Source organism: Leptonychotes weddellii, chromosome 9, assembly GCF_054177405.1.
Source record: "Leptonychotes weddellii isolate Sample4059 chromosome 9, ASM5417740v2, whole genome shotgun sequence".
NCBI classification, from domain to species: Eukaryota; Metazoa; Chordata; class Mammalia; order Carnivora; family Phocidae; genus Leptonychotes; species Leptonychotes weddellii.
In genome coordinates, this window is record NC_138377.1 from 113740212 (window position 1) to 113764158 (window position 23947).

Sequence of the window (23947 nt, forward strand, 5' to 3'; positions counted from 1 at the left end):
CACCAGTGTTTTGAGCTTTAACCATTCTAACAGGTGTAGATGGTATCTTACAATTGTTTTTGGTTTTTTTAATTTGTAATTCCTTAATAACATATGATGTCTTTAGTGTCAGTTCAGATATTTTGTCTACTTTATAACTTGGTGGTTTTCTTACTGTTGAATTTGTGACTTCATTTTCAGCCACAGTGTTTTCTATTTTTCCTTGCTACTTTCTCTTTCACCCATGTGTGATTTATAAGCATGTTGTTTACTTTCCTATTTTGGGGAGATTTTCCTGACATCATTCTATTATTGATTTCTAGTTTAATTGTATTGTGCTCAGAGAAAACAGTTTGTATGATTTCAATGACTTTAAATTTGTTGAAGTTTGTTTTATGGCCCAGAATATGGTATATTTCTCCGCTTAGTTCGATCAGTTTTTGCTTTACATATTTTATTTATTTTTTGAGAGAGAGTGTGTGTGACTGGGGGTGGGTACAGAGGGGCAGAGGGGGAGGGACAGAAAGAATTGTAAGCAGGCTCCACGCCCAGCACAAAGCCTGATGCAGGGCTCCATCTCAGGACCCTGAGATCATGACCTGAGCTGAAATCAAGAGTTGGACACTCAACCGACTGAGCTACCCAGGCGCCCCTTTGCTTTATGTATTTTAAAGGTCTGTTAGGATTGCTATGCCTTCTTAATGAATTGATCCATCATTACGCAAATTATTCCTTCATCCCTGGTAATATTCCCTTATATAAAATTTATTTTGTCTAATATTAACATAGCCTCTTCAGCTTTCTTTTAATTACTGTTTGAATACTCTATTTTCCCCAGCCCTTTATTTGTTACTTATGTCTCTATATTTAAAGTGGGTTTTCTGCACATAGCATAGAGTTATGTCTTGCTTCTTTATACAGTGTCACAACCTCTTCCTTTTAATTGGGATGTCTAAACCATTTATATTTCATGTAATTAATGAATGGCTGGTTTTAGATGGATGGTTTTAAATCTACCTAATATTTTTAATTGTTTTCTGCTTCTTTGCTCTTCATTCTTTTCCCGTTTTCTGCCTTATTTTGAGTAACAATGTTTACTTGATTTTTCTTCCATTACTGCCTTTTTTAGTGGTTGCTCTAGGATTTATAATGTGCATTTTTAATTCATAACAGTTTACCTTTCAATGAAATTATATCATAAGAATCAATAATATACTTCCAATTCCTCTGTCCCATTCCTTTCCATTCTGACAATCTATGTCTTTTAATTTATACAATTTACATACAATGTAATTATTGATGTTTTAGGCCTTAAGTATGCCATATTGTTTTGTTTCTCTATTTTATTTTCTCTGCCTTCCTGTATCACTTTGCATAGCTATTCTAGTAATTTCTGTAGGTATTTTGTTATATGTACAGAGCATCACTGTCTACTGGTGTCCTCATTTTACCAGTTTGAGCAAAATACAGAAATCTTATCTCCCTTTACATGTCTTTATTCTTCTTGCTTAAAAAGGCAGTTGTCTTAATTCCTCTATACACATTTGGAGCCACATCAGAGAGTGCTATCATTTTTACTTTAACTGTAAAACATAATTCAGAAAACTCATATGTTATTTTTTTCCTACCTGATGTTGCCATGATCTTCCCTTTATCATTTTGTCTGTGTATATAGAACCTATTTTATCTTCTTTTTTAGAGCCTGCTGGAGACAAGTTCTATTACTTTTTCTTCATTTGGGAATGTCCTGATTTCCCCTTCATTCCTGAAGAATATTTTTGCTGGATACAGGATTTTAGATCAACGATTCTTTTCATTTAGCAATTGAAAAATTTGTGCAATTTCCTTCTGGCATCCATGGTTTATGATGAGAAAAAGATAGCTAGATATAGATAAAAATAGTATTTATTGCAAATATCATTATTATTTAAATTTATCTTTAACTTTATGAGGTGTATATACATATGTGCATATGTAAATAAATGAATATTTATAAATATATGTGTATTGTATATGTAATAAAGACAGAGAAATTTATACTTTTAAATGTAGTCAAACTATGGTTTCTTCTTTTACTTCTATGCTTGAAGACTTATTCCTGACCTACAATCAAATATTCATGCATATTTTCTCTATTTCCTTTTACATTTTATAATAATTTAGAAAGCTTTTGCTTTAGTAGTTTTTATTTATGTAAGCGATATATTTGTGTTTAGACTATAAACAAAAACACAGTATCTAATTCAAAGGATAATGTCATGCCTAACTATTTTGGTATATTCCAAAGAACAATTTATATTGTTATACATAATATAGAAATAGTAAAAGGAATAAGAGGAGAAAAAAGAATTGGCTAATATAGCCTACAAAAAAAAAAAATAGGTGTGTGTGCATATGTGTGTTCTCTAGTGCACTATAATATCCATAAGCTTTATCTCTAATCTTGCTACATACTGAAGGGCTGCTTAGACCCATGCCAATTCTTTGAATAATTCATTTATCCGTGCATTTCACATCTATTCTTTCACACAACAAATATTGTCTGAGTGGCTACTTTGTTCCATGGCCAGGGGATATAGCAATGAACCCAAAGACACCTTGCTCTTGTGTGGTTATCATGTCGATAAAGCCTCAGCCTCCTCCTCAGTGTTCGTGGTTTATAAGTTTCAGATGGGCAAAATGCTGAGATCGCCTGCAGTTTCTACTGTGATGTCACTCGAAGCTGTTACTAACGAACACATCTCACTAGAAGTGGGGTGGAATTAGCAGAAGAGCATCTCGTTCAGTTTTTTCTCTCTGGTTTCTCCAATAGACTAGGAATATCAGACCTTCCCAAGGTAGGGAATATTTGCATTGGATATTGAAGAGTAACTGGAATTGTAATAGGTAGACACTGAAATAAAGTTCTTCTCAGACACAGGAAAGAACATGAAAGGCACAAGCTTCCACAGGACAGGGAACAGCATAGCGAGAGCAAGGTGGGGAACAGGAGCTGGAACAGAGAAGATGGGCACCTGGAAAAGCAACATGCCTGGAAGGAACAAAATAAGCAGAAGGGCCTTGGCCAGAATTATGAATAACTTTCCGATATAACAGTAACAATCTTCCTAAGAATAATGAGATTTTCCATACTCTTCCAAACCTGGAAAAGGAAAAAGTGTTCAAGAGCATTTTATGAATCTAGAATAGCCTTGATTCAAGTAACAGACAAGCTGGCTGAGAAAAGCAAATTAAGGACCAATCTCACAAATAATGATAAAATAATTTTAAAATGTAATGACAATTTTTTAAAGAATAATCCAGCAATCAAGTCTGGAATGCAAACCTCAGGGGTCCATTAAGAGATCATAGGATAGGGGCACCTGGGTGGATCAGTAGGTTAGGCGACCTACTCTTGATTTTGACTGAGGTCATGATCTCAAGGTCGGGAGATCAAGTCCCATGTAGGCAGATCAAGACCACGCTGAGCATGGATCCTGGTTAAGATTCTCTCTTTCCCTCTTCCTCTGCCCCTCCCCATCCCACTCTTGCAAGCTCTCTCCCTCTAAAGAAAATTTTTTTAAGAGATCAAAGGATAAAAACTATATAAAGACCTAAATAAATGCCCAAGAAGTAACTTAAAAATTCAGATCCTTTCCTGATTTAAAGAAATAAAACTTTGGTAGAAAAAGAATAGGCGGATAATCCATGGCATTCTGTCTGTATTAGACTAGTCTAAGTCAAGAGTGGTGCTACACATCAACAGAGAATACACTTTCAGATTACAGAATAATTATGGAAATTTATCTTAAAACGTTTTATTTGTTGTATGCAATCATAAGTACCCTCCTTGATGGCCATTCCCCATTGAGCCCATATCCCCCACCTCCTTCCATCAACCCTCAGAAAAGTCATTTGTTAGGACTGTCAGCAGCCAGACCATACTGGTCACTATGCTGCACATTTACAATACTGGACGGGCTCTTTACTTGAGCTCATTAGAAGTACCTGGGGCAGCATCTTGATTTCTCTGAACTTTTTTATACCCTACAGTCTTTATGTCTGAAGTGAAGATATGATTTATTGTGACTATTATTGTATGTGCTTTTGAAATTTTTCTTTCCTAAGATATTTTGAGTTGATAACTTTGATTTTTCAATTCATCCTCACAAGATGTGACAATTTTGGAGGATGCAACGTAAATGGAACTAAATAGCTAAAGATAAGTGCAGCTCCTAAAGATGGTATTTAATCATGTTTTGAAATATTTTATTTATTTGAGAGAGAGAAAGAGGGAGCACAAGCAGGGGGAGAGGGAGAAGCAGGTTCCCCGCTGAGCAGGTAGCCCAACACAGGGCTCAATCCCAGGACCCTGTGATCATGACCAGATCTGAAGGCAGACACTTAAACTGAGCCACCCAGGTGCCCCAAGATTATCTTTAATCATATGAATCCTAGCCCCAAAGAATTCTGTGGAGTTTGGAATTATGACATGATCTTACCCCTATTGTTCTTATTTCTATTGTATTTTTAATAAAATTTCATAAATAGCTGTTGGCTCTAAAATGTTCTAATCTACATATCTAATTTAATTGTATCTATATCCACCATCCATCTATTTTTTTAATAACTGGCAAACTTTTAATAATTCTTTTGCACATAAAAGGAACAAGTTTCACAATTATTGTTGAAACATTTAAACTATTTTGTACTTGACTAATAGCATCTTAGCATATTAAATATAAAATATATAAAATATAAAATTTATATTTTCATGCAGAACACTTACCCTTACAAAAAGTGAGTATTAGTATCCCAGTATGTTCAAAAATATACCTTGTGTGTATTACTTACATTTACTTACATTGGATTACACTGTATTACTTACACTTATTAGATATGATAGTAATCATATCTAATAGATACCATTTGATCACCAATTACACATTGAGGCCAGAAAATTCCATTTCAAAGACTTCAGCCTTCCAAAGGCCAAGCTCAAAGCAAAATCAAATCATTTTGTGGCAGAATATTAGAACCATGGCCGAACTTTTGTGTAACCCTAGTGTATATATATGTGTGTGCATGACTGTGTACGTATGGCAACAGATAAATAATGGGTATGTTGCAAAGACAGACTGTATAGTCTATAAAAGCTAATCCTTTTTTAATGTTGTCACCGTCTTTGAACATCTTGCTTCAATGTTTAATTAGATCTATTATGTCTAAACAAAAGCCAACATCATATTCAAAACTAACACACTAGAACTCCCAATGAAGTCAAGACTTAATTCAAAGATGTCTACTCACCATTGTTGTTTAGAACTAGTCATGTTATTTAACCAAACAAGAGAGTAATGTCTGGCCAGACCCAAGGTAGCCAAGGGTCTGCTTGGGTGAGTCTGTGCTCCAGACACCGCTTGGAAACCAGCAGTGTTTGTCCCATTACAGTAATCAGGACAGCCTCGCCATGCTAAGCTTATGGAAACCAATTTCAAAAAAGAAGATATGATTCTTCATAAATTTCCTTCTACCATTTTTCTATGTTTATTGTTTGGGGTGTTTTATTTTTTCAATTATTTTTGTTATGCAAGGATAGTGTTTGCAGGTTTGCGTGAACTGTGAAACATAGGGTGAAGAATTTGAACTGCCCCCATTTTATAAAGTAATAACCAATATGTGTACCAAGCACTCCTCTGATGTCCTCACAGAAAAATCATATAAACCATGAATTAGTAGGCCCATTTTGTACATAAGACAACTGAAGCTATAATTTACCTGACATATCACGGTGGTAAGATGCAAGACCATCACACTTCCAGCCCAGCATTTACTCTACCCTAATGTGCATTGGTCATGTTAGCGCCTATTTTCCTTGGCCTCAGATCTGAATAGCTTAATACAGAGCAGTGAGGTCCCTGAAAGTCAGAGGATTTGCTGGGGTTTATGCCTGAGCAAAGTTCCATGCATTTCCCAAGACACTCACTCAGCACAGCACCTGACTTTATCCTGGAGCAGGGAACTGTGGCTCCTGGCAGCCAGGCAAGCCCACACTAAGATCAGCCTCTGCACAGCACTGGATTTCTGCCACCCTCTCTCTATTTCTGTAATTACCTCTAAATTTAACACACGGTCATTAATGATAGTGCCATGAGAATGTGATAATATTTCCCTTCCTTTATTGAATAAGTGCATCTGCCCATCTTGCCCCACATTTTTAGCAAGTGCAGCCTTAGATTAGCAAACCACAGGTTTTTTTGTTTTTTTTTTTCTGACCCCTGCTTCCATGCAAAGCTTCTAGCTTTCTCTATTCTAAAGTTCACTGAAGTATTTTTCTGCTTTCCTGCAGTTTTTAAGTAGATAATAAGTTCCAAAATTCACCAGCCTTTCGCTGAAAGAAGCTTGTCACGGTGGTTGGTAGCTAATGAAGGCCCCTTTAGTTTATCTTCATCAATTGTCAAATATTTGAGTCCGTGAAGTGGTGTGATGAGGTACAAAGACAGATATTTGAAGGGATTTTAACTCATTTGAGCAATTACATGCTTAACTGCCCTGCGATAATCTGCCAGTCTGAGTCTTTTCTACACAGCACAAGTGGGGAGCATTAGAATAGCTGGATTTAGAACATAAAGGCTTAGTCTGAATGGAAGAAAGGCACCAGAGAGATTAATGGCCAGTAACAAACAGCAGGGCTGCTTGCAAGTTATATATCACATAGTTACCTACCAGCAGTGATGGGGGCCAGCTCACAGAGAGCCCGGGTGGGGACATAAGAGGCACTGCACAGAACCCTGAGTACCAACCACCACCAATCTATCAGGAGGTGGAGAATTCATTTTTTTTTAAAAAGAGTATACACATACATACAATGTATATCCACATACAATATACACGTACACTCATGAATGCAATTTATACATTCATGTATGCAATATATACATACGTTCACACATGCAATCTAGGAATACTATTGAAAAATAGCAGCTTTTGTCAACAAACCCATGAATTTAGAGGGTCCTTCCAGGGCCATTCTGCTAATAGTGAGCTCAGTCCACTAACCCGCCGTTCCTCTCCTTTAAAAGTGTAATGTCCTCGAGTATTAGAAATTAAAATAAAAGTAAGACTCTAGAGAGCCGAAATAATTTTGAAAAAGACGAACAAATCAAATTACCTGATTTAAAAATGTGCTACAAAGCCAGAGCAATCAAGTTAGTGAGGTATTGTGTAGAGACATATATACAGATTGATGGAACGGAATAAAATCTTGACATAAAGGATATAATTTCATGAATGAATATCCTGTCATTAAAAACGTAATTCTAAGAGAGCAAATGTCAGGAAAATGGATTTCGTTATAGGTGTTCCTGTGGTTACTGAATGTTGGTTTTCTGCTGTCTTTCCTGGATTGTTTGATATTTTGTTTTTCGAGCAGGAGACATCTAGAGTGATACCACGTTGATTACATTCAAAGGCTGTGATGTATGATGAGTTATTCTTCCACTTACTTGTATACTCACTGATTCATTTTTTATTCATTTACCTAATGCTTTCTAAGCACCCCCTGAAGTACATTCAGAGGAGAGAAAGCATGCACAGGAGTGGGGATCAGGGGAGGTTGTGCGGACTAAGTGACACTTCAGGTGGCTTTGAAGACTAGAAGGATGGCCAGAGAAGTGCAGAGTGGCAGGCACTTCATGTGCATGAGCAAAAACATGGAGAAGGGACACAATGGGTTGGAACTAAGGGGTATTTACCCTGGGAGGCCAAATGGAGAAACATGGTTAGAAAGGCATGGATGCCTTTAATGCCACATCAATAAGACTGGACATAACTTGTGAGCAAGGATATACTAGCAGAGAATCTGGGGGTAAGAGCTATGCTTCAAGAAGGTTAACCTGATAAAATTGTGCCAGGAGAATAAGCTAAGAGTGGGGAGGCCAGCAGGATGGCTTTAGCAATAATCCATAATCCAAGCCAACCCATAATAACAAGGAGCTGTGGGTGGTGAAGAGATTGGGGGTGGAGAGAAGGAAAGATAGGTGGAATTAATATTTGTCCTCTGACTTGATGTAGTGGATGGCAAAGAGGAAGGCACAGAAGATGGCTCTAGGCCCTGAGCTTGGGTGCTAGCAAAAGGCATCGGTGCCGTGACAAAAGGGGATTGTGGGGTAAAGGAATGAAGACAAATTTGCCAAAGAAGATAACTGTTTTCCTTCAGACAGGTAATGTTGATAGTGCTGGCTCTGATCCACAGCTGATCAAAGAGGGAATAAAAGCACTAAAGAGTAGTCGTGATAGAGGACACAGATCTTGAGTTGTCTGCATCAGCATGGACGTTGAAACTTGGCCCCCTTTGCTTGACCATCTCACCCAGGCTCCAAGATCAATTCCATGGGGGACACCAGGCTTGATGTTCATTGACTATTTCCTCTGTGCCAGCATGGAGCTGAGAGCTTGCACATGCATTCCTTCATCTCCTTCGATATCCACTGCAACCCAGTAAGACTTATTCTTATTCCTACATGGCCAGTAAGGGTCATACTTAGGTCTAGTCTGACTTCTAAGTAGGAAGAGGCAGACAAGAGGAGAAAGAGAGAGGGAGAACAAAAAGAAACCTCTGTAAGAAAACTGGTGGCATTTAGAACATGGAGGTGTTCTCCTTCCCTGTACCTCAGTTTCCTTCCCATCAAAATAGGTGGCAATCTTGCTCTACCTCACAGATGAGAATGGATGAATGAAAGAATCCCACATTCACCAATGAGAAGCTACTTAGCCCTTCAGAATAATACAAAAATAGATGTGCAAAATGAGGAAATAGTCATTCATAGTGATGCATAGTTTTTACTTATATTCATGAATCATCTGCACTCTCAAGATGCTATTTGTGTAACTAGTGGTTAAAAAATTATAGTACTCAAGGGGTCCCTGAGTGGCGCAGTCGGTTAAGTGACCAACTCGTAGTTTCAGCTCAGTCATGATCTCATAGTCATGAGATCGACCAACCTATGTTGGGCTCCAAGCTCAGCGTGGAGTCTGCTTGAGATTCTCTCTCCCTCTCCCTCTGTCCTACTGGTGCTGTCTCTCTCTCAAAAAAAAAAAAAAAAATAGTACTTAATAAATCTTTATTGAATGAGTGGGTTGACAAACAAAAAGCCAACAACCACATCTATATACTTCTGGGATTAAAGTATGGATTCAGATGGGAAAGAAATTAAGATTAGTAATTAGCATCCAGTGGACAGTTTCTTAACATTACAGTGCCACCTACTATCAGTCTCCATAGGAGAGGAAAGGATAAGCGGTAAGCGGGTGGCCATGGATTTGTTGCTTCTAGGGAACAGATGGAAAATCTACATTAGAAGAGAAAGATTAGTAGTGAGGAACTAAGTAGTGTGAGAAGGCAGAGGAGCATCTGTATTTAGCCCAAAAGTGTGCATAATGAGTCCCAAGGTTTTCACCTAATGGAATCTGATACCCTTTATTTGGAGACCAAGTGACCTCCAAAGGCATGCCTCTGGCTTCATTTACCCATAGGAGAGAAAAATTTGTGCTTCCCCACTCCCTTTTCTTACTCAGACCATTTTGTAATCAATATATTTGGACTCAGTTTGCCATCATTATGGTGGAGTTTCTAATATTGGAGCATAACTGGTCAACTGGCCCATCCAGACATTGATGATGTGTTTCATATATAATGTAGTGATGACTACGTGAAAAACACTGAGTGTGACCAATCTCTTTTCTCCTTCCTCCCTCCTTCCCACAGGCAATACTAAACAACTGATGATCACTTCTAGATGTACAAAAGAGCTCCCAATAACAGAAGACATGAATGTGTCTCCCCCTGCCTCAGCAAGGTCTACGAGGTGACTCCAAAGTAGTCTAATCCCAGCTAAAATGTTTTAGAAATGTCTGTTTCATCTCAGCATGCCAATAAACAGGACACTGGGTCTTTTAATATATCAAAACATTTTAATATAAAATACTTTGTTTCCAAAATATTTGCATACGAAGGCACCCCCCACTTTGCTAAACACTTTGGCACACAAACTACACCAACTGCACTACAACTTGAGAAACATGGTCTTTGGAAAAAGAGATGAAAAGTAAAATTGCGACCCTCAAGGACCCAACGATCTAGAAGGGATGACAAATGAAGTAACAGCAGAGCTTGATATTAGTTATGAGAGCAGTATACACAGGCCTGTGGGTCAGAGACCAGAGCTGTAGTCTTCTTTTCCTTTGTGAACATTAGTATACAATCAGAGGTTCCAATGACCCAACTTAGCACCTGCCAGAGAAGCTGAAAACAGACTAAGAAAGGTGTTTGATCCACCATGACAATGGACTACATCATTTCAGGAAGTTGTACGTACAGCACCTGGTTTTGAGCATTACGGTACTGCTTGGGGCCACTTCCAGGTGTTGTTTGCCATCTGTCTCCATCCAGAGAGTAGTTTCCCACGCCCTCAGACTGGCACTGAGTCAGACAATATGTGCTCTGCTATCATCTTTGCCTCACCCAGTCGATTCTGTCTCCGTGGCACGACTAACCAGCAGCTTGGTCCTCCCTTTCTACCCGGGAGCTATGACACCACCTTCAGTCCATCCCAGCCTCATTATTCCTCCTCCGACTGGCTGCCACCTCTCAAGATGGCCATGCTAATGGACAGAGCTCTCCTGTCTTCGTGCCACCATCATCTGAGTGATTTTTCATTTGAAATGATCACCTCCAGCCGAATTTTCAAAGTGCTCTAGTAGCAGTAATGAGATTCCCAGGCACTCCTTGGAACCCAGCTGATTGTCTTGGCAGCAGCACACAAACTCCACATAATCTGTTTATTCCTATTGTTCGAGTGGCAGCATATGGTGATGGCAAAGAGAGTACCTATGCACTGATGTTGTGAATTGCCATCATTGGCAGTCATCTGATACACTTGGATGGCTGTATATGGATGCAACATGGCATACGAGATGCCATGGCAGTCAACAAAACAACACATGCCTCTGCTATATGGAACCAAACCCTCCTAAATCATATGGGATGCACTCGTTATTAAGATTAGCCTTACCGCTCGCTGGGTGGCTCAGTCAGTTAAGCGTCCAATTCTTGACACAAGCTCAGGTCTTGCTCTCAGGGGTCATGGGTTCAAGCCCTATGTCAGGCTCCATGCTGGGGGTGGAATCTACTAGAAAGAAAAGAAAAGAAAAGAAAAGAAAAGAAAAGAAAAGAAAAGAAAGAAAGAAAGAAAGAAAGAAGAAAGAAAAGAAAGAAAGAAGAAAGAAAAGAAAGAAAGAAAAGAAAAAGAAAGAAAGAAAGAAAGAAAGATCACTTAGGTGGCAGAGTCAGTTAAGCATCTGACTCTTGGTTTCAGCTCAGGTTGTGATCTCCAGGTCGTGAGATCAAGCCCTGCACAGAATCTGCTTGAGATTCTCTTTTCCTCTCCCTTTGCCCCTCCAGCTCATGCTCTCTCTCCTGTCTCCTCAAATAAATAAATAAATCTTAAAAAAAAAAAAAAAGATTAGCCTTAATACTAACCCATAGACAAGATTTCCTCCATTTCACTAGCACAGCACATCTTTCAAGGAACCTACATTTCAACAACTCTGAAAAGGCTTTTTTCTAAGGGTAAACCTGATGGGTTATTTCTCTGCTTGAGGTCTTCAAGATCCCCTCTGTTTCATAAACATTAAAGACCAAACTCCATGGTATAACCTGGCACATGAGTCATCTCCCATTATCTTCCCATCCTCTCTCCATAAGGTGCTGCTCCTCAATCCCCAAATACACCTCTCTCTAGCACCCCTCCATGCTTCTGCTTAGGATGTTTCTTCTCCCCAGAATGCCATTCTTCCTCCTTCTACCTAGAAAACATCTGTTTGGTTTTCAAGGTCCAATTTAGATGCTGCCTCCCCTTTATAGCACAGGGACTCACTTCTCCTTTGGTTCCCAGAATGCTGTGGACAGGCATCCATGAAGTACAGCTTCTGCTATTCCATCGTTATTTGTCCGTATATCTGACTCTTGAGCCAGCTTGACTTCCTTGAGAGAAGGATCACATCTTTCTAATCTTTGCTCTGCTCCCTAGCAGAGTGTGTAGAACGGAGTAGACCCTCCGTCCTCATGTTGTGAACTTTGACTATGTCCAGGTCTGTGAAACACAGGCAGGGCTAGGATTTCCTTCAGAATTAAAGTCAAACACAAATTCAAATTCATACAGGAGCTAGGAGAACAGCAGAAATTAAATGAATAACATACACTCAGTGGAGACTGCAGTAAGCTGACACACTCATAATCTGAAGAACTCATGACTTACTCTGAGAAAGTGGTCACGACTCAGCTCGGGCTAATGACGGCTATGCAGGACAATGGACTCAGTATTGCTAGATCTTTTGATCCCCATCCCAATCCTCACCTGTCAAACCAAGACGCTTCAGAGATCCAAATTCCCTGTTTGAATTTTTCTGATTTATAGGTGAGAGAAACTAATCTTAAAACTTCTAGAATTATGTGTAGACCAAAGTATAACACATTTGTTGGATTTCAACCTCAGCCTTACTTAACCTCTTTTAATCATGTTCCAGGGATGGGCAGGGAAAGTAACTCTTCCCCTCCTCCAACCAGAGGAGAATGTGGAGTTGATTAATTACTAGTGTTAATAGCCTGACACTTTTCAAGTGTTGGGGAGAAGCTATGTCATCAAAGGGGTAGTTTAATACACTAGTCTAAATGTTACCTTTTCTCCACCTAACGCACCCTCAAACTGTCACCTCCAAATATTGAAGCATAAATGTATCTAGAATTTACAACACTGAATACAATGAAACAAGGTCAAGCCAGAAGTCTAACATTTCATATGTTTGAGTTCTATATCTGACATCCCCATTCCCTTGGGGCACAACTTTTTAATTATTATTTGTAGATCATCTTTTTCTTAACCACCTGAGAAGTGCAATTATCACCCTGAAATGCAATGTCTGAGGTATCATTTTTTTCTGAAATGGAAACTTTACATCCAAGTAGAGACCTAAGCATACAATTTATCACTATAGCATCCCTGACAGCCACTCAGAAATATGTGTGTCCAGAATGTGAAAACTAACTCATAATTAACAGTGGAACTCGGATCATTTTAAAAAGAAAAAAAAAAAAACCAAACTCTTTTGCTTTCTCATAAGATTACTATTTCCCACATGTCACCATAGCTATTTGAAATATTGATGCCAATTTTTTTGTCCTTACTACCACTGTGGTCCTGATCGTTAAGTGTTAAGATGAAATTTAATGAACATAAGATACACATTTATTTTCCACTCTGCATTTTGCAGACAGAATATTCTCCAGCATACCTGCATATTACCAAAATAGACAGCCATGGCATGAATGAAATTCTAGCTAACACCTGAAGGTAGCATAACACCCAATGGGTTTTAGACCCAAGAGCTGAGGACCAGCAATCAGGACACTTAGGACTCACTCCCAGTACCCCAAGATAAAAGATGTTCAGCTAGTAGTATGTGTCTGCAGTAACAACTTTATATGTTGAATCAATTACGCTAGGGGAGGGAAGAGAGTTAGAAGGGTGTGGGAGAAGAAAAAGAGACAGCCAAAACTTTGATGGCAGAAATCTGGCCAAAGAAAAGGACTCTATGGAATGTATCACAATCCCTGGGTTCTGGCTAACTAGTCTACGAAGCCTAGGCAATGGTATGCCACTTCCAATGAATTTGTTTCTTGAGTAGGTTTGCCCTTGGTTTGCCCTTTCCTGGACATAGTTACTATATCACACTTGTCTCTTGTGAGGGTAGAGCTAAAATCATCAGTGTGCCCAGGTGCTAACTTAGTAGCTGCTGACATTTAATTGTGCCTACTACCACATCATCCAACTAGTGCCTGCAGCCCCCCCCCATTTGGCAGGTCAACAAAGGGTCATCCTTTCTGTACTTCTGCACCTCTTCTTATGGGGAATCCTTGGAAATATCTTTCCTATACTGAACCTTTCTCTTTTAAGTTTGCATGCTTAAGCATAAATCTGAGCCTTTGAGGATACAAAAAATAAAACAAACTTTTCAACTATATGATATCTATGTATCCTTTACCCAAATAGCTGAAGATGGCATTCATGAATTACAAAATCTCTTCAGTTCCTGGTTAAATCACCCCAGTCCCTTCCCTTGCTCTGCATCTGATGTGGCTTCTTGACCTATGCTTGACAGAATAACTCTGTCCTGGAAAGTAGTTCATAATCTCGGATCTAGTATCAATTAGCTGCGAGCCTTGCACATGCAATTGATTATTAGGTAAATTATTAGGAAAATGTCTTAGGCTGAATGTCTCTGACTTCACTTCTACTGTTGAAAAATCATTTATAGTTATAACTTTTCTTTTGTCTGCTGATCCATACTAGTTTCACAAATCAGAATATTCAATAACATTTTGATTATTCATTCCTTTACCCCATATTTATTCAGATCTACTCTGTGCTGGACATTGTGATAGATTGGCGCTGGGGTCATAGTTCATGACAACATTTTACCTGCCCTCATGGGGCGATCATTTCTAATTAGGTCATTGCCTCAAACTAATTCCCTAGCAGTTGTTGCCTTCACATCCTACGAATAATGAAAGAATGGAGAGAGAAGTTCTTCCTTCAGAAAAGCTGTTACCACCACCTGGTCTCAGCGTGCCCATGAGCACTAGCATGTACTGCTCGGTTCCCTCACTACAATGCAGGCAACAAGTAGAAGACCACTCCCCTTTTCTTTTTTTTTTCTTTTTTTTTTAAGATTTTATTTGACAGAGAGAGAGAGACAGCGAGAGAGGGAACACAAGCAGGGGGAGTGCGAGAGTGAGAAGTAGGCTTCCTGCAGAGTAGGGAGCCTGATGAGGGGCTCGATCCCAGGACCCTGGGATCATGACCTGAGCTGACGGCAGACGCTTAACGACTGAGCCACCCAGGTGCCCCGACCACTCCCCTTTTCTAGAGTTAATGGGTGAGGCAGGAAGTGGGAAGCTGACAAAACTATGGAGTGCCCATGGGCAGAGACCTTCAGCAAGGGAGCCAGGCCATCTAGGAAGCAAGATCCCTTCTTCAGAATTTTCTTGCCCCTTGCATGTACTGCCAGGTGAACCCTGGCATTTTGTAAAGTAATTGTCATTTTCATATCTGATGCCCCTGTTATACCTAAGACTCTCGTGGGGAATGGCTGTGTTGCTTTCTTCCATATCTAGCCAGAGTATGGCACCCAAAAGACATTCATGGAATGTTTGCTGAACACATGGCTGAGCTTTCATCTCTCTCTACATGGTCTGTTGGCCAGGATCATTCACTGTTCCAAGTTATCACTTCCTGTTGCCACTGTGAGAATTCAGTATAAATACTTCGCTTGTGGAAAAGGAAGCTCTGGAAATAAAAGTCCGCTTTATGCCTCCTTCATTATGCCATTTCTTTAGCTGTAATTACTTCGTGATTCTTGAAAATTACAACAGATTAACAATTGGAATAACTCATAATATGCAATAATTTTCAAAGCCATCATGTATATAAACTCTGATTTTTTTACAAAAGCATAAAATGCAAAAATGGAAATAATACATTGAAAACATATCATAGTTTTTAAGTACTTGATGGAGTTACTTAATGGGTTATCCTCTTATTTACATTTTAAATGAACTTCAAAATTAATCATGCAAGGTAGCCTGCTAGTAGATATGCTTATGAATATACAATGTATTTTATATGGCACATTAAATAAAAAAGGATTAAGATGTTCCCTGCATCTACCGACAATCCTATTGATACCATTGGTTCAATGAAGTTGTCAAAATTTACCAAGAAAAAAACGAATGACCTCTACATTTATCATTGCTAAAGTTTCCTGCTAATTAGCATCTAGAGATATCATGTTATAGATGCTTCTTTAAAAGCTATCAGCCCTCCAACTCTGCACAGTGACATGGTATCTATCAAAGTCTCATGGTGCTTGCAATTCTGACAAAAGGCACTCCAAAGAACTGGCACGTAGGGCCATATTTGCATTTTTGCATCTCATTATGAACATAATTGCATACCAACACAGCAATTCTTCTTGACTATCTCAAAAAACATTATCAGCAACGTCTGAAATAAATGCTTAAATGTCAGCTATTGACAAGCAAGAAAAGCTGACCTTTGAAGGTTCTCATTCTTCCGAGATACGCCCTGCTAGGACTCACTTCTTAACTTTCTGTCTGTGTTTGATAACAGAAAAGGGACACAGTGGCTCGAAGAATTGTGGTTTTGTGTGGTGAACTAGAGGGGAATCAAGAAATTGCAAAACTGCAGCCAATTTATCATTCCTATAAGCAGTCATCTGGGATCAGTGGAATGTTTGCTATGGCAATTCTGAAAACCTCTGAGACTCGAAAGACAGTGGACATCTACATGTTTACAATGGGATTTCTGCAAAATTTATATACTGCCTTCACATTAACAACTAAAATAAGTTTCGCCATGATTAATGTCATGACAAAGAACCCAACAACCTTTCCCCTACACGCATGCAACCCATTTTACACATTGTCACAAGTAGAGTCTGAGTGTTCGACAAGTACCAACAGCTAATCTAAAACTGCAGAGAACCATTCACACCCTCTCCTTTAAGATGGCGTCTCACTAGAATGGCCGTGGTCACAAGGATCTCATATTCTATCGTGTGCGCATGTCCTGTCACCATCCCATGTGTGGGGCCACCTCAATTTGCACAGCAGTTCGGTACACATTTGTCTCAAAGCACTAATCAATTTTAACTCACGTTGAAATGCCATGGAGATGGCTGCCAATGTCCAGAAAATGCTAATCAATTTTGAAAATCTACATCATGGCTTGCATCCCAGATTTTCCACCCAATCCACATCAAATAGAAATGATAGAAAATGATGTTAACATGTTCAGCCGCTTGTTTGCTTGTTGTAGCTGAAGCGTTGGTCATGCTTCAGTGGCAAACGAACCGCCTGTTTGGACGCTCATCTAGCTTGTACGAATTTGGGCACCTGTGTGGTGACAATGGGAAGTGGCTGTCACCCTCTGCTTTCGAGGACTGGGATTTCCATAGGAAGCATTTGACCTATGGACAAAAGCTTTTGAAGAACATAGGGGATGCTTTATTCCTTAGATGGGGAAATGTGCATTTTTAAGGCTTCTAATTCTCCCAAGAACATCCTCTAGTGAAAAACATCTTTCTCTGACAGGCATGACACACATCTATATTTCAGACCCACTGAGCATGTCTAGATACTAGAGAAAAGAGAGAAAGGTTTGGTGCACCAAGCCCATATAAATAAACGTCCTCTTTCAACGAACAAACAAATCAACAAAAAATGTCTTCTCAGAATTTAGATAGGAAGGGATCTCAGAAACCAGCCAGTTTCACCTTCCCATTACGAGGATGCATCTTTAAAGACCTCCCAGAAAGACATTGCTTCCAACAAATAGAATTCCACTACTCCCCAGGACGGGAAATTTTACTATGAGGCCAACCCGTTGATTCAAAGATTAATTACAAATCTGGGCTGAAAACCCCTTCACTAGGCTGTTCTACAGGAGCAGAGAGCATACCGCTGTCCCCTTTCCTGACAGGGATCGCTTTGCCCTTTAGTCTCCTGGGCCCCAGGGAAAGCACAGTCCCATTCCCATTCGGTCCCATTCCATCTTTCATCCCCATGAGGTGTGGCTTTCAGATTCCCCCTCATTCTGCTGGTCAACTTCCCTGGGTCACTCCCCAGATAGTCCATAACCCTTTTGAAACACCCACAACTGCCCCCAGGACAGGACCCCGTTCTCCCAGTGGGATCATTGCTTCTGGGACTCTGGATCTTACAGTCATACAGAAACAATCTGAGAAGGCTGTAGCACATTTAGGAGAAGGAATGCCCTTGTTGGCAAGTAAGAAGATTCTAATCAGGCTTACTCCAGGGCGCCTGGGTGGCTCAGTCAGTTAAGCATCTGCCTTTGGCTCAGGTCATGATCCTGGCTTTCTGGGATTGAGCCCCATGTTGGGCTCCCTGCTCAGCAGGGAACCTGCTTCTCCCTCTCCCTCTGACGCTCCCTCGTGCTTGCTCACTCTCTCTCCCTAGTGCTCTCTCTCTCTCAAATAAATAAATAAAATTGTAAAAAAAAATCAGTCTTACTCCTTCAACTAAAGTCAATTTGATTCACTATTTCTATGTCATACTTTCTTCTTCTGCTTTTTTTTTTTTTTAACAAAGCTGAAGAGTCTATAATCTCAAGAGGTCTTAGGTCTTCAGAGGCCAAGAGAAGGACTATTCTTTGTCCTGGGCCTAGCAAAGTGTTGGGCATGTCCTGACCATCATCATAGCAGTGCCAACAAAATCTAACCATTACTCTGCACATACTCAATGGCTGAGATGTAACTACCATTTGTATGATTTATCTCACTTAGTTTTTATCAAGAGCCTATGAAGTAGTGATGATTATCATCCCTATTTTGTAGATAAGGAAAGTATGAGTCAGAGAGGTTAAGGAACTTGCCTAAAGCCATAGAGCTAGGAAATGGTGAATCTGACTCCAGCACTCTCAGGAACAGAAGCCTCCCTGGCAGAAGCTCAGAACCTGCTGGTGACCCTGAGCTACATGTTGTCTCATGTTTTTTTGCTGAACGAGGAGAGGAATCTAGGCACCAAGGTGACGGCAGCTCCAGAGGACCTGGAAGCCCACATGGTGGTCTCCATTCTGAAGTGGCCCCCTGGCACAGTGACAGGGGCTAGGGTGAGTCCAGAAGTCACCCTAGCTGTTAGTGGGAGGTTGCCCTTAACCTGCACTTGTCCAGTTCCTTTGCATATGACAGGGTGGGCCGTCCTTAACCAGAAGCAGAGCATTGCTCCCCGAACCAGAACTGCCCAGTGAGAAACACCAGAGATCCCTCCCTCCTGGATCCCAATGCTCTCCACTTGCCCGTGCAGTCCACAACCAGACCGGGTCGGGGGTGGGGGGAAGGAATCCAATGCGCACGAAGGCCCGCCAGCCGCAGGTAACATATTTTTGTGGCCAGATGTTTCATTCTGAGCCACAATCTAGAAATCCACTACATGGTTGTCTTATTTGAGAGGGAAAATGATGGCCAGCAAGTAAAAATAGCAGGACTGAAAAGAAGCACTGCATATAATTCCATCTAATTGATGCTGCTGTGAGTGGGAATTGGAGTTCATCTCCTAGACATTAATTAAAGCAGAAATGCAGAGAAATGTCAGTCCACTGGCTGCAAGGGCCCTTTCCAGGGGGAAGCTGAGAAAGTAGGCCCGGTATTTCCCTGCTGTCACAGGGGTCCTAATAGAGGGCAGCAAGCTTCATGTGGCCTCAGAAAGGGCCCTGTCTCCCAATCAAGAGCCTTTCAGCAGAGAAGGAGTGGACCCTAGGCCTATAGCCTGGCAGCCGTATCCATGGGAATCCCCCACCGATGGGAAGAGAAAGAACACTTTGCAATTAAGGGCTCTGAAGTAGGTCCTGTGCATGTGTTGGAGTTCCCAAGCACTCCCCCGAAAGCTATCTTTCACCCACCCACACCCTCGGCAGAAACAAAAACACCATGCTCTTCTCTTTTAATGAATTATCAATTGACGAGCTCTAAAGAGAGAGGAGCAGGGAAATGCTGGCTTTAAATTAGTGGAAGAGAAAAGAAAAGAAAAACGTTAGGCCAGGAGAAGGCCACCTACATTTCCTAAATTGAGTAGGCCTTGACATCTCTGGAAAAGCACGTGTGTGCGGGACTGTATGAAAAACTCTGAAGGAAAGGAAACGAATAAATAATCTGACAAAGCACTACATTTTGAGGCCAAGATGAGAAATAAAGAGAAGCACGCTGGAAGGCAGTGTGAGATCAGGAATAAACCCTTCACCCCATATTGGGCTTTCTTTGCAGAAGACGTAAAACGTGCTCTGCCATTTTGTTCCAGAAATGAGGAGGAAAAGAGCAACTGAGTGGCAGAGAGAACATGAGCTGTTTCTGTGAATATCTTTCTGCGGGGACACATGTAACGTACTTGGCAGTAATTCAGAGAAATACTTTCATGGAACTCAGCTCGCCTGCACTGCTCTTTGCTACTCAAGCAGCAGAAACAAAACCAGGTTTACCATTCAACTGAGGTCCTAGATTTTGTGAGACCAGAAATCCAAACTTTCTATAAAGGGCAACATTGTAAACATTTTAGGCTTTGTGGGCTATGCATTCTATGCCTCCACTACTCAGTATTACCTTTGCAGCCGAAAAGGAGCCGGAAACAATATATGAATGAAATAGCCTGGCTGTGGGGCACCTGGGTGGCTCAGTTGGTGAAGCGACTGCCTTCGGCTCATGATCCTGGAGTCCTGGGATCGAGTCCCACATTGGGCTACCGGCTCAGTGGGGAGCCTGCTTCTCCCTCTGACCCTCTCCCCTCTCATGCTGTTTCTCTGTCTCTCTCTCTTTCTCTCAAATAAATAAATAAATAAAATCTTTAAAAAAAAAAATAGCCTGGCTGTGTCTTGGTAACATTTTATTGGTGGTCACTGAAATTTGTGTCTCATGAAATTATTATTTGTCACAAAATACTATTAGTGTTCTTTTGATTTTTATAATCCCTTAAAAATGCAGAAAGCATTCATCACTCTCATGCTGTCCAAAACAGGGAAGGTGTGGAACTTTTCCATGGGCTGCTGTTTGTCAACCCCGGTTTTGGCCATACTAAGCCAGGACGATCCTTTCCTACCTGTTTTTTGTTTTTGTTTTAAAGATTTTTTTATTTATTTGCTTGAGAGAGAATGAGAGACAGAGAGCATGAGAGGGAGGAGGGTCAGAGGGAGAAGCAGAGTCCCTGCTGAGCAGGGAGCCCGATGCGGGACTCGATCCCGGGACTCCAGGATCATGACCTGAGCCGAAGGCAGTCGCTTAACCAACTGAGCCACCCAGGCGCCCTTTACTTGTTTTTTGGAACCCAAGTTTGAGCATTGAAAACTACAGCAAGTGGGATGGTAGTGGAATTTAATTTTATTATCCTAAATACTGATGCTGGGTAGAGGGTGTTTCTTATGTCTTGGCCGTGGCATCCAGGCGATGTTTAAATACATGCAGTAATTATGTTCACTATCAATCCGCTGCCTATGACATGACAAGCATTTTGTAAGATAATGCATACATGTTCCTAAATCACGTGTGAAGTGCATAGCCCTCCTTCGGTGGTCAGCATGACAGGAGCAACCCTCCTAGGATTTCCACTGGCCTTGACTTAATCTCATGTAATCCATACTGCAAATCGGTGGGGGAGTGGGAGGGGCACTGCAACAGCTCCATTTCACAGATGAGAAAGCTGAGGATCACGGAGTCCAGTGGCTTACATAGGACCACTCAACTTGCACATAGCAGAGCTGGAATGTGAACCCATGCTTTCCTGTTCTCTGCCAAGGGTGCTCATCCCTTCAAGTCTTCCACACTCAAAGTCAAGACCTTAATTCCATCAGTCATGACTATGACCAAATCTAGCTTGCACTCACGTGAGGCCACATCTGGTCTCTAATTTCCCACATAGTTCGTATGTTTTATTTAAGAAATATTTATGCGTGGCAGCAAAGGAGAGAGGCCTAAAGCCTACACGTTCTGGGGGAGACTTTGTAATTCTAAGAATACAGCTATAATAAAATAATTGGCATCTCACAAGTAGTTAAAGGCACTTGTCAGTTCAACTGCCAAATATTTATATTTAGAGATCTACCCTGTGCTAAACATTTTTCTAGGCACTGAGGATGCAGCAGTAAACAAAATAGACAGCAATGTCTGCTCTCGGGGATTTATGTTATACTGGGGGGAGACAGGCAGTAAACAATAAAATAAGTAAAACATATGTTATGTCAGATGGTGATAAGTGCTGTGGGAATAAAACAAGCAGCGAAGGGTGATTGGGAGTGCCAGCATGGTATGGGAGTGGGAGAGCGAGACAGGGACACGATTTTAAAGAGGCTTGTCAGAGAAATGTCACCACAGAGGTGATGTTTGAAGAAAGACCTCAAGGAGATGAGAGACTCAACAGTGTGTCCTTCCAGGGAAAGGGGATTGTAGGAGGAAGGCCCAGCAAGGGCAAAGTCCCGGAGGCACATGTGAGGAACTGCAAGGAGACGGGGGATGGAGGCCAGTGAGCGAGGGGAGGACAAATGAGACCTGAGGCAGGCAGGGGAGGGGGTGTTGCAAAGTGGTAGACAAAGCAGAACATTCAGAAATTTGGTGCCCGATGGAGAACTTCTGAGGGGATCGTTGAAGGGTTTTAAGCAAAGGAATGGCATAATCTAATCTCATTTATAATGTGACAGGATCCAAGCCGGTACAGCCACTCTGGAAAACAGTATGGAGGTTCCTCAGGAAGTTAAAAAACAGAACCATCCTATGACCCAGCAATTGCACTACTAGTATTTACCCCAAAGATACAAATGTAGTGAAAAGAAGGGGCACCAGCACCCCAATGTTCATAGCGGCAATGTCCACAATAGCCAAACTGTGGAAGGAGCCCACTTGTCCATCAACAGATGAATGGATAAAGAAGATGTGGTTCATATATACAATGGAATATTACTCAGCCATCAGAAAGGATGAATAGTTACCATTTACATCGACGTGGATGGAACTGGAGGGGATTATGCTGAGAGAAATAAGTCAATCAGAGAAAGACAATTATCATATGGTTTCACTCATATGTGGAATATAAGAAACAGTTCAAAGAACCATAAGGGAAAACTGGTTGCAAAGAAATCAGAGGAGACAAACCATGAGAGACTCTTAACTATAGGAAACAAACTGAGGGTTGCTGGAGGGGAGGGAGGTGGGAGGATAGGGTAACTAGGTGATAGGCATTAAGGAGGGCATGTGAGGGCAACTGATGAATTGTTGAACACTACATCTGAAACTAATGATGTACTATGTGTTGGCTAATTGAATTTAAATTAAAAAAAAAAAATAATGTAACACGATCACTCCAGAAGCTGCATGAAGAAGAAATTGCAGAAAGCAAGGGTAGAAATTACTGCAGTCTTTCAGAGAGCAAAGGGGGATCTTGAACCATGGTGGTAGCTATAAATGTGGTGTCCCATGCAGTTTGTGCTATTAGAACAAAACTCCATCGATTGGGTGGCTTGTAAACACACTTATTTCTCACAGTGCTGGAGGCTGGGAAGTCCAAGGTCATGGCACTGGCAGATCCGGTGTCTGATGAGCGCACTCTTCCTGACTCACAGATGGAGCTTTCTGGAGTCTCTTTTGTAAATGCGCTAATCCCATTCATGGAAGCTCCACCCTCATGTCCTAGTCATCTCCGAAAGACCCAACTTCCTAACACCATTGTTTGGGGGTTAGTATTTCAACATATGAAGGGGGGGGGCACATAAACATTCAGACTATCGCAGACAGTAAGGAGGGATCAGACTGAAGTCCAAGACAACAAGATGTGTGGGCCATGGGTATGAAGCAGGAGAGGAAGTAGGAACCAAGGATGAGCCTCAGGCTCTTGGCCCAGGCAACAGCAAAGATGGAGTTGCTCGTAACTAAGATGGGGAAGACAGTGGCAGGAGCAAATTTGCAAGTGGAAGATCAAGGAGTTTGTTTTGGGGTATGATATTTGAGTTGTCTATCAGACACCAAAGCAGGAACGCCGAAAAGACAGTAGGAGAGTCCAAAGTTCCCAAGTGTGTCATTTACCATGCGTTCAGGAAAAAGAGCAGGGGAATGAAGAAAGACAACCCCCTCCCCCATCCTGGTCCAGCTTGCAGATTGAGAATGCATCTGTACAATCCCCATTATACCTGCTAACTTACATTTTTCTTCCACAATTTGGAAGTTTGGCCAGGGTCTACAGATTTGAGTGTGACATGTTTTAGAAATTTGGTGCACTCCTTTCACTAAAATGTTTAGCTAGATGAACTGGAGAATTTGGGCTTAACTTTATTACCTGACGATTAGAGATTCTTTACTATTG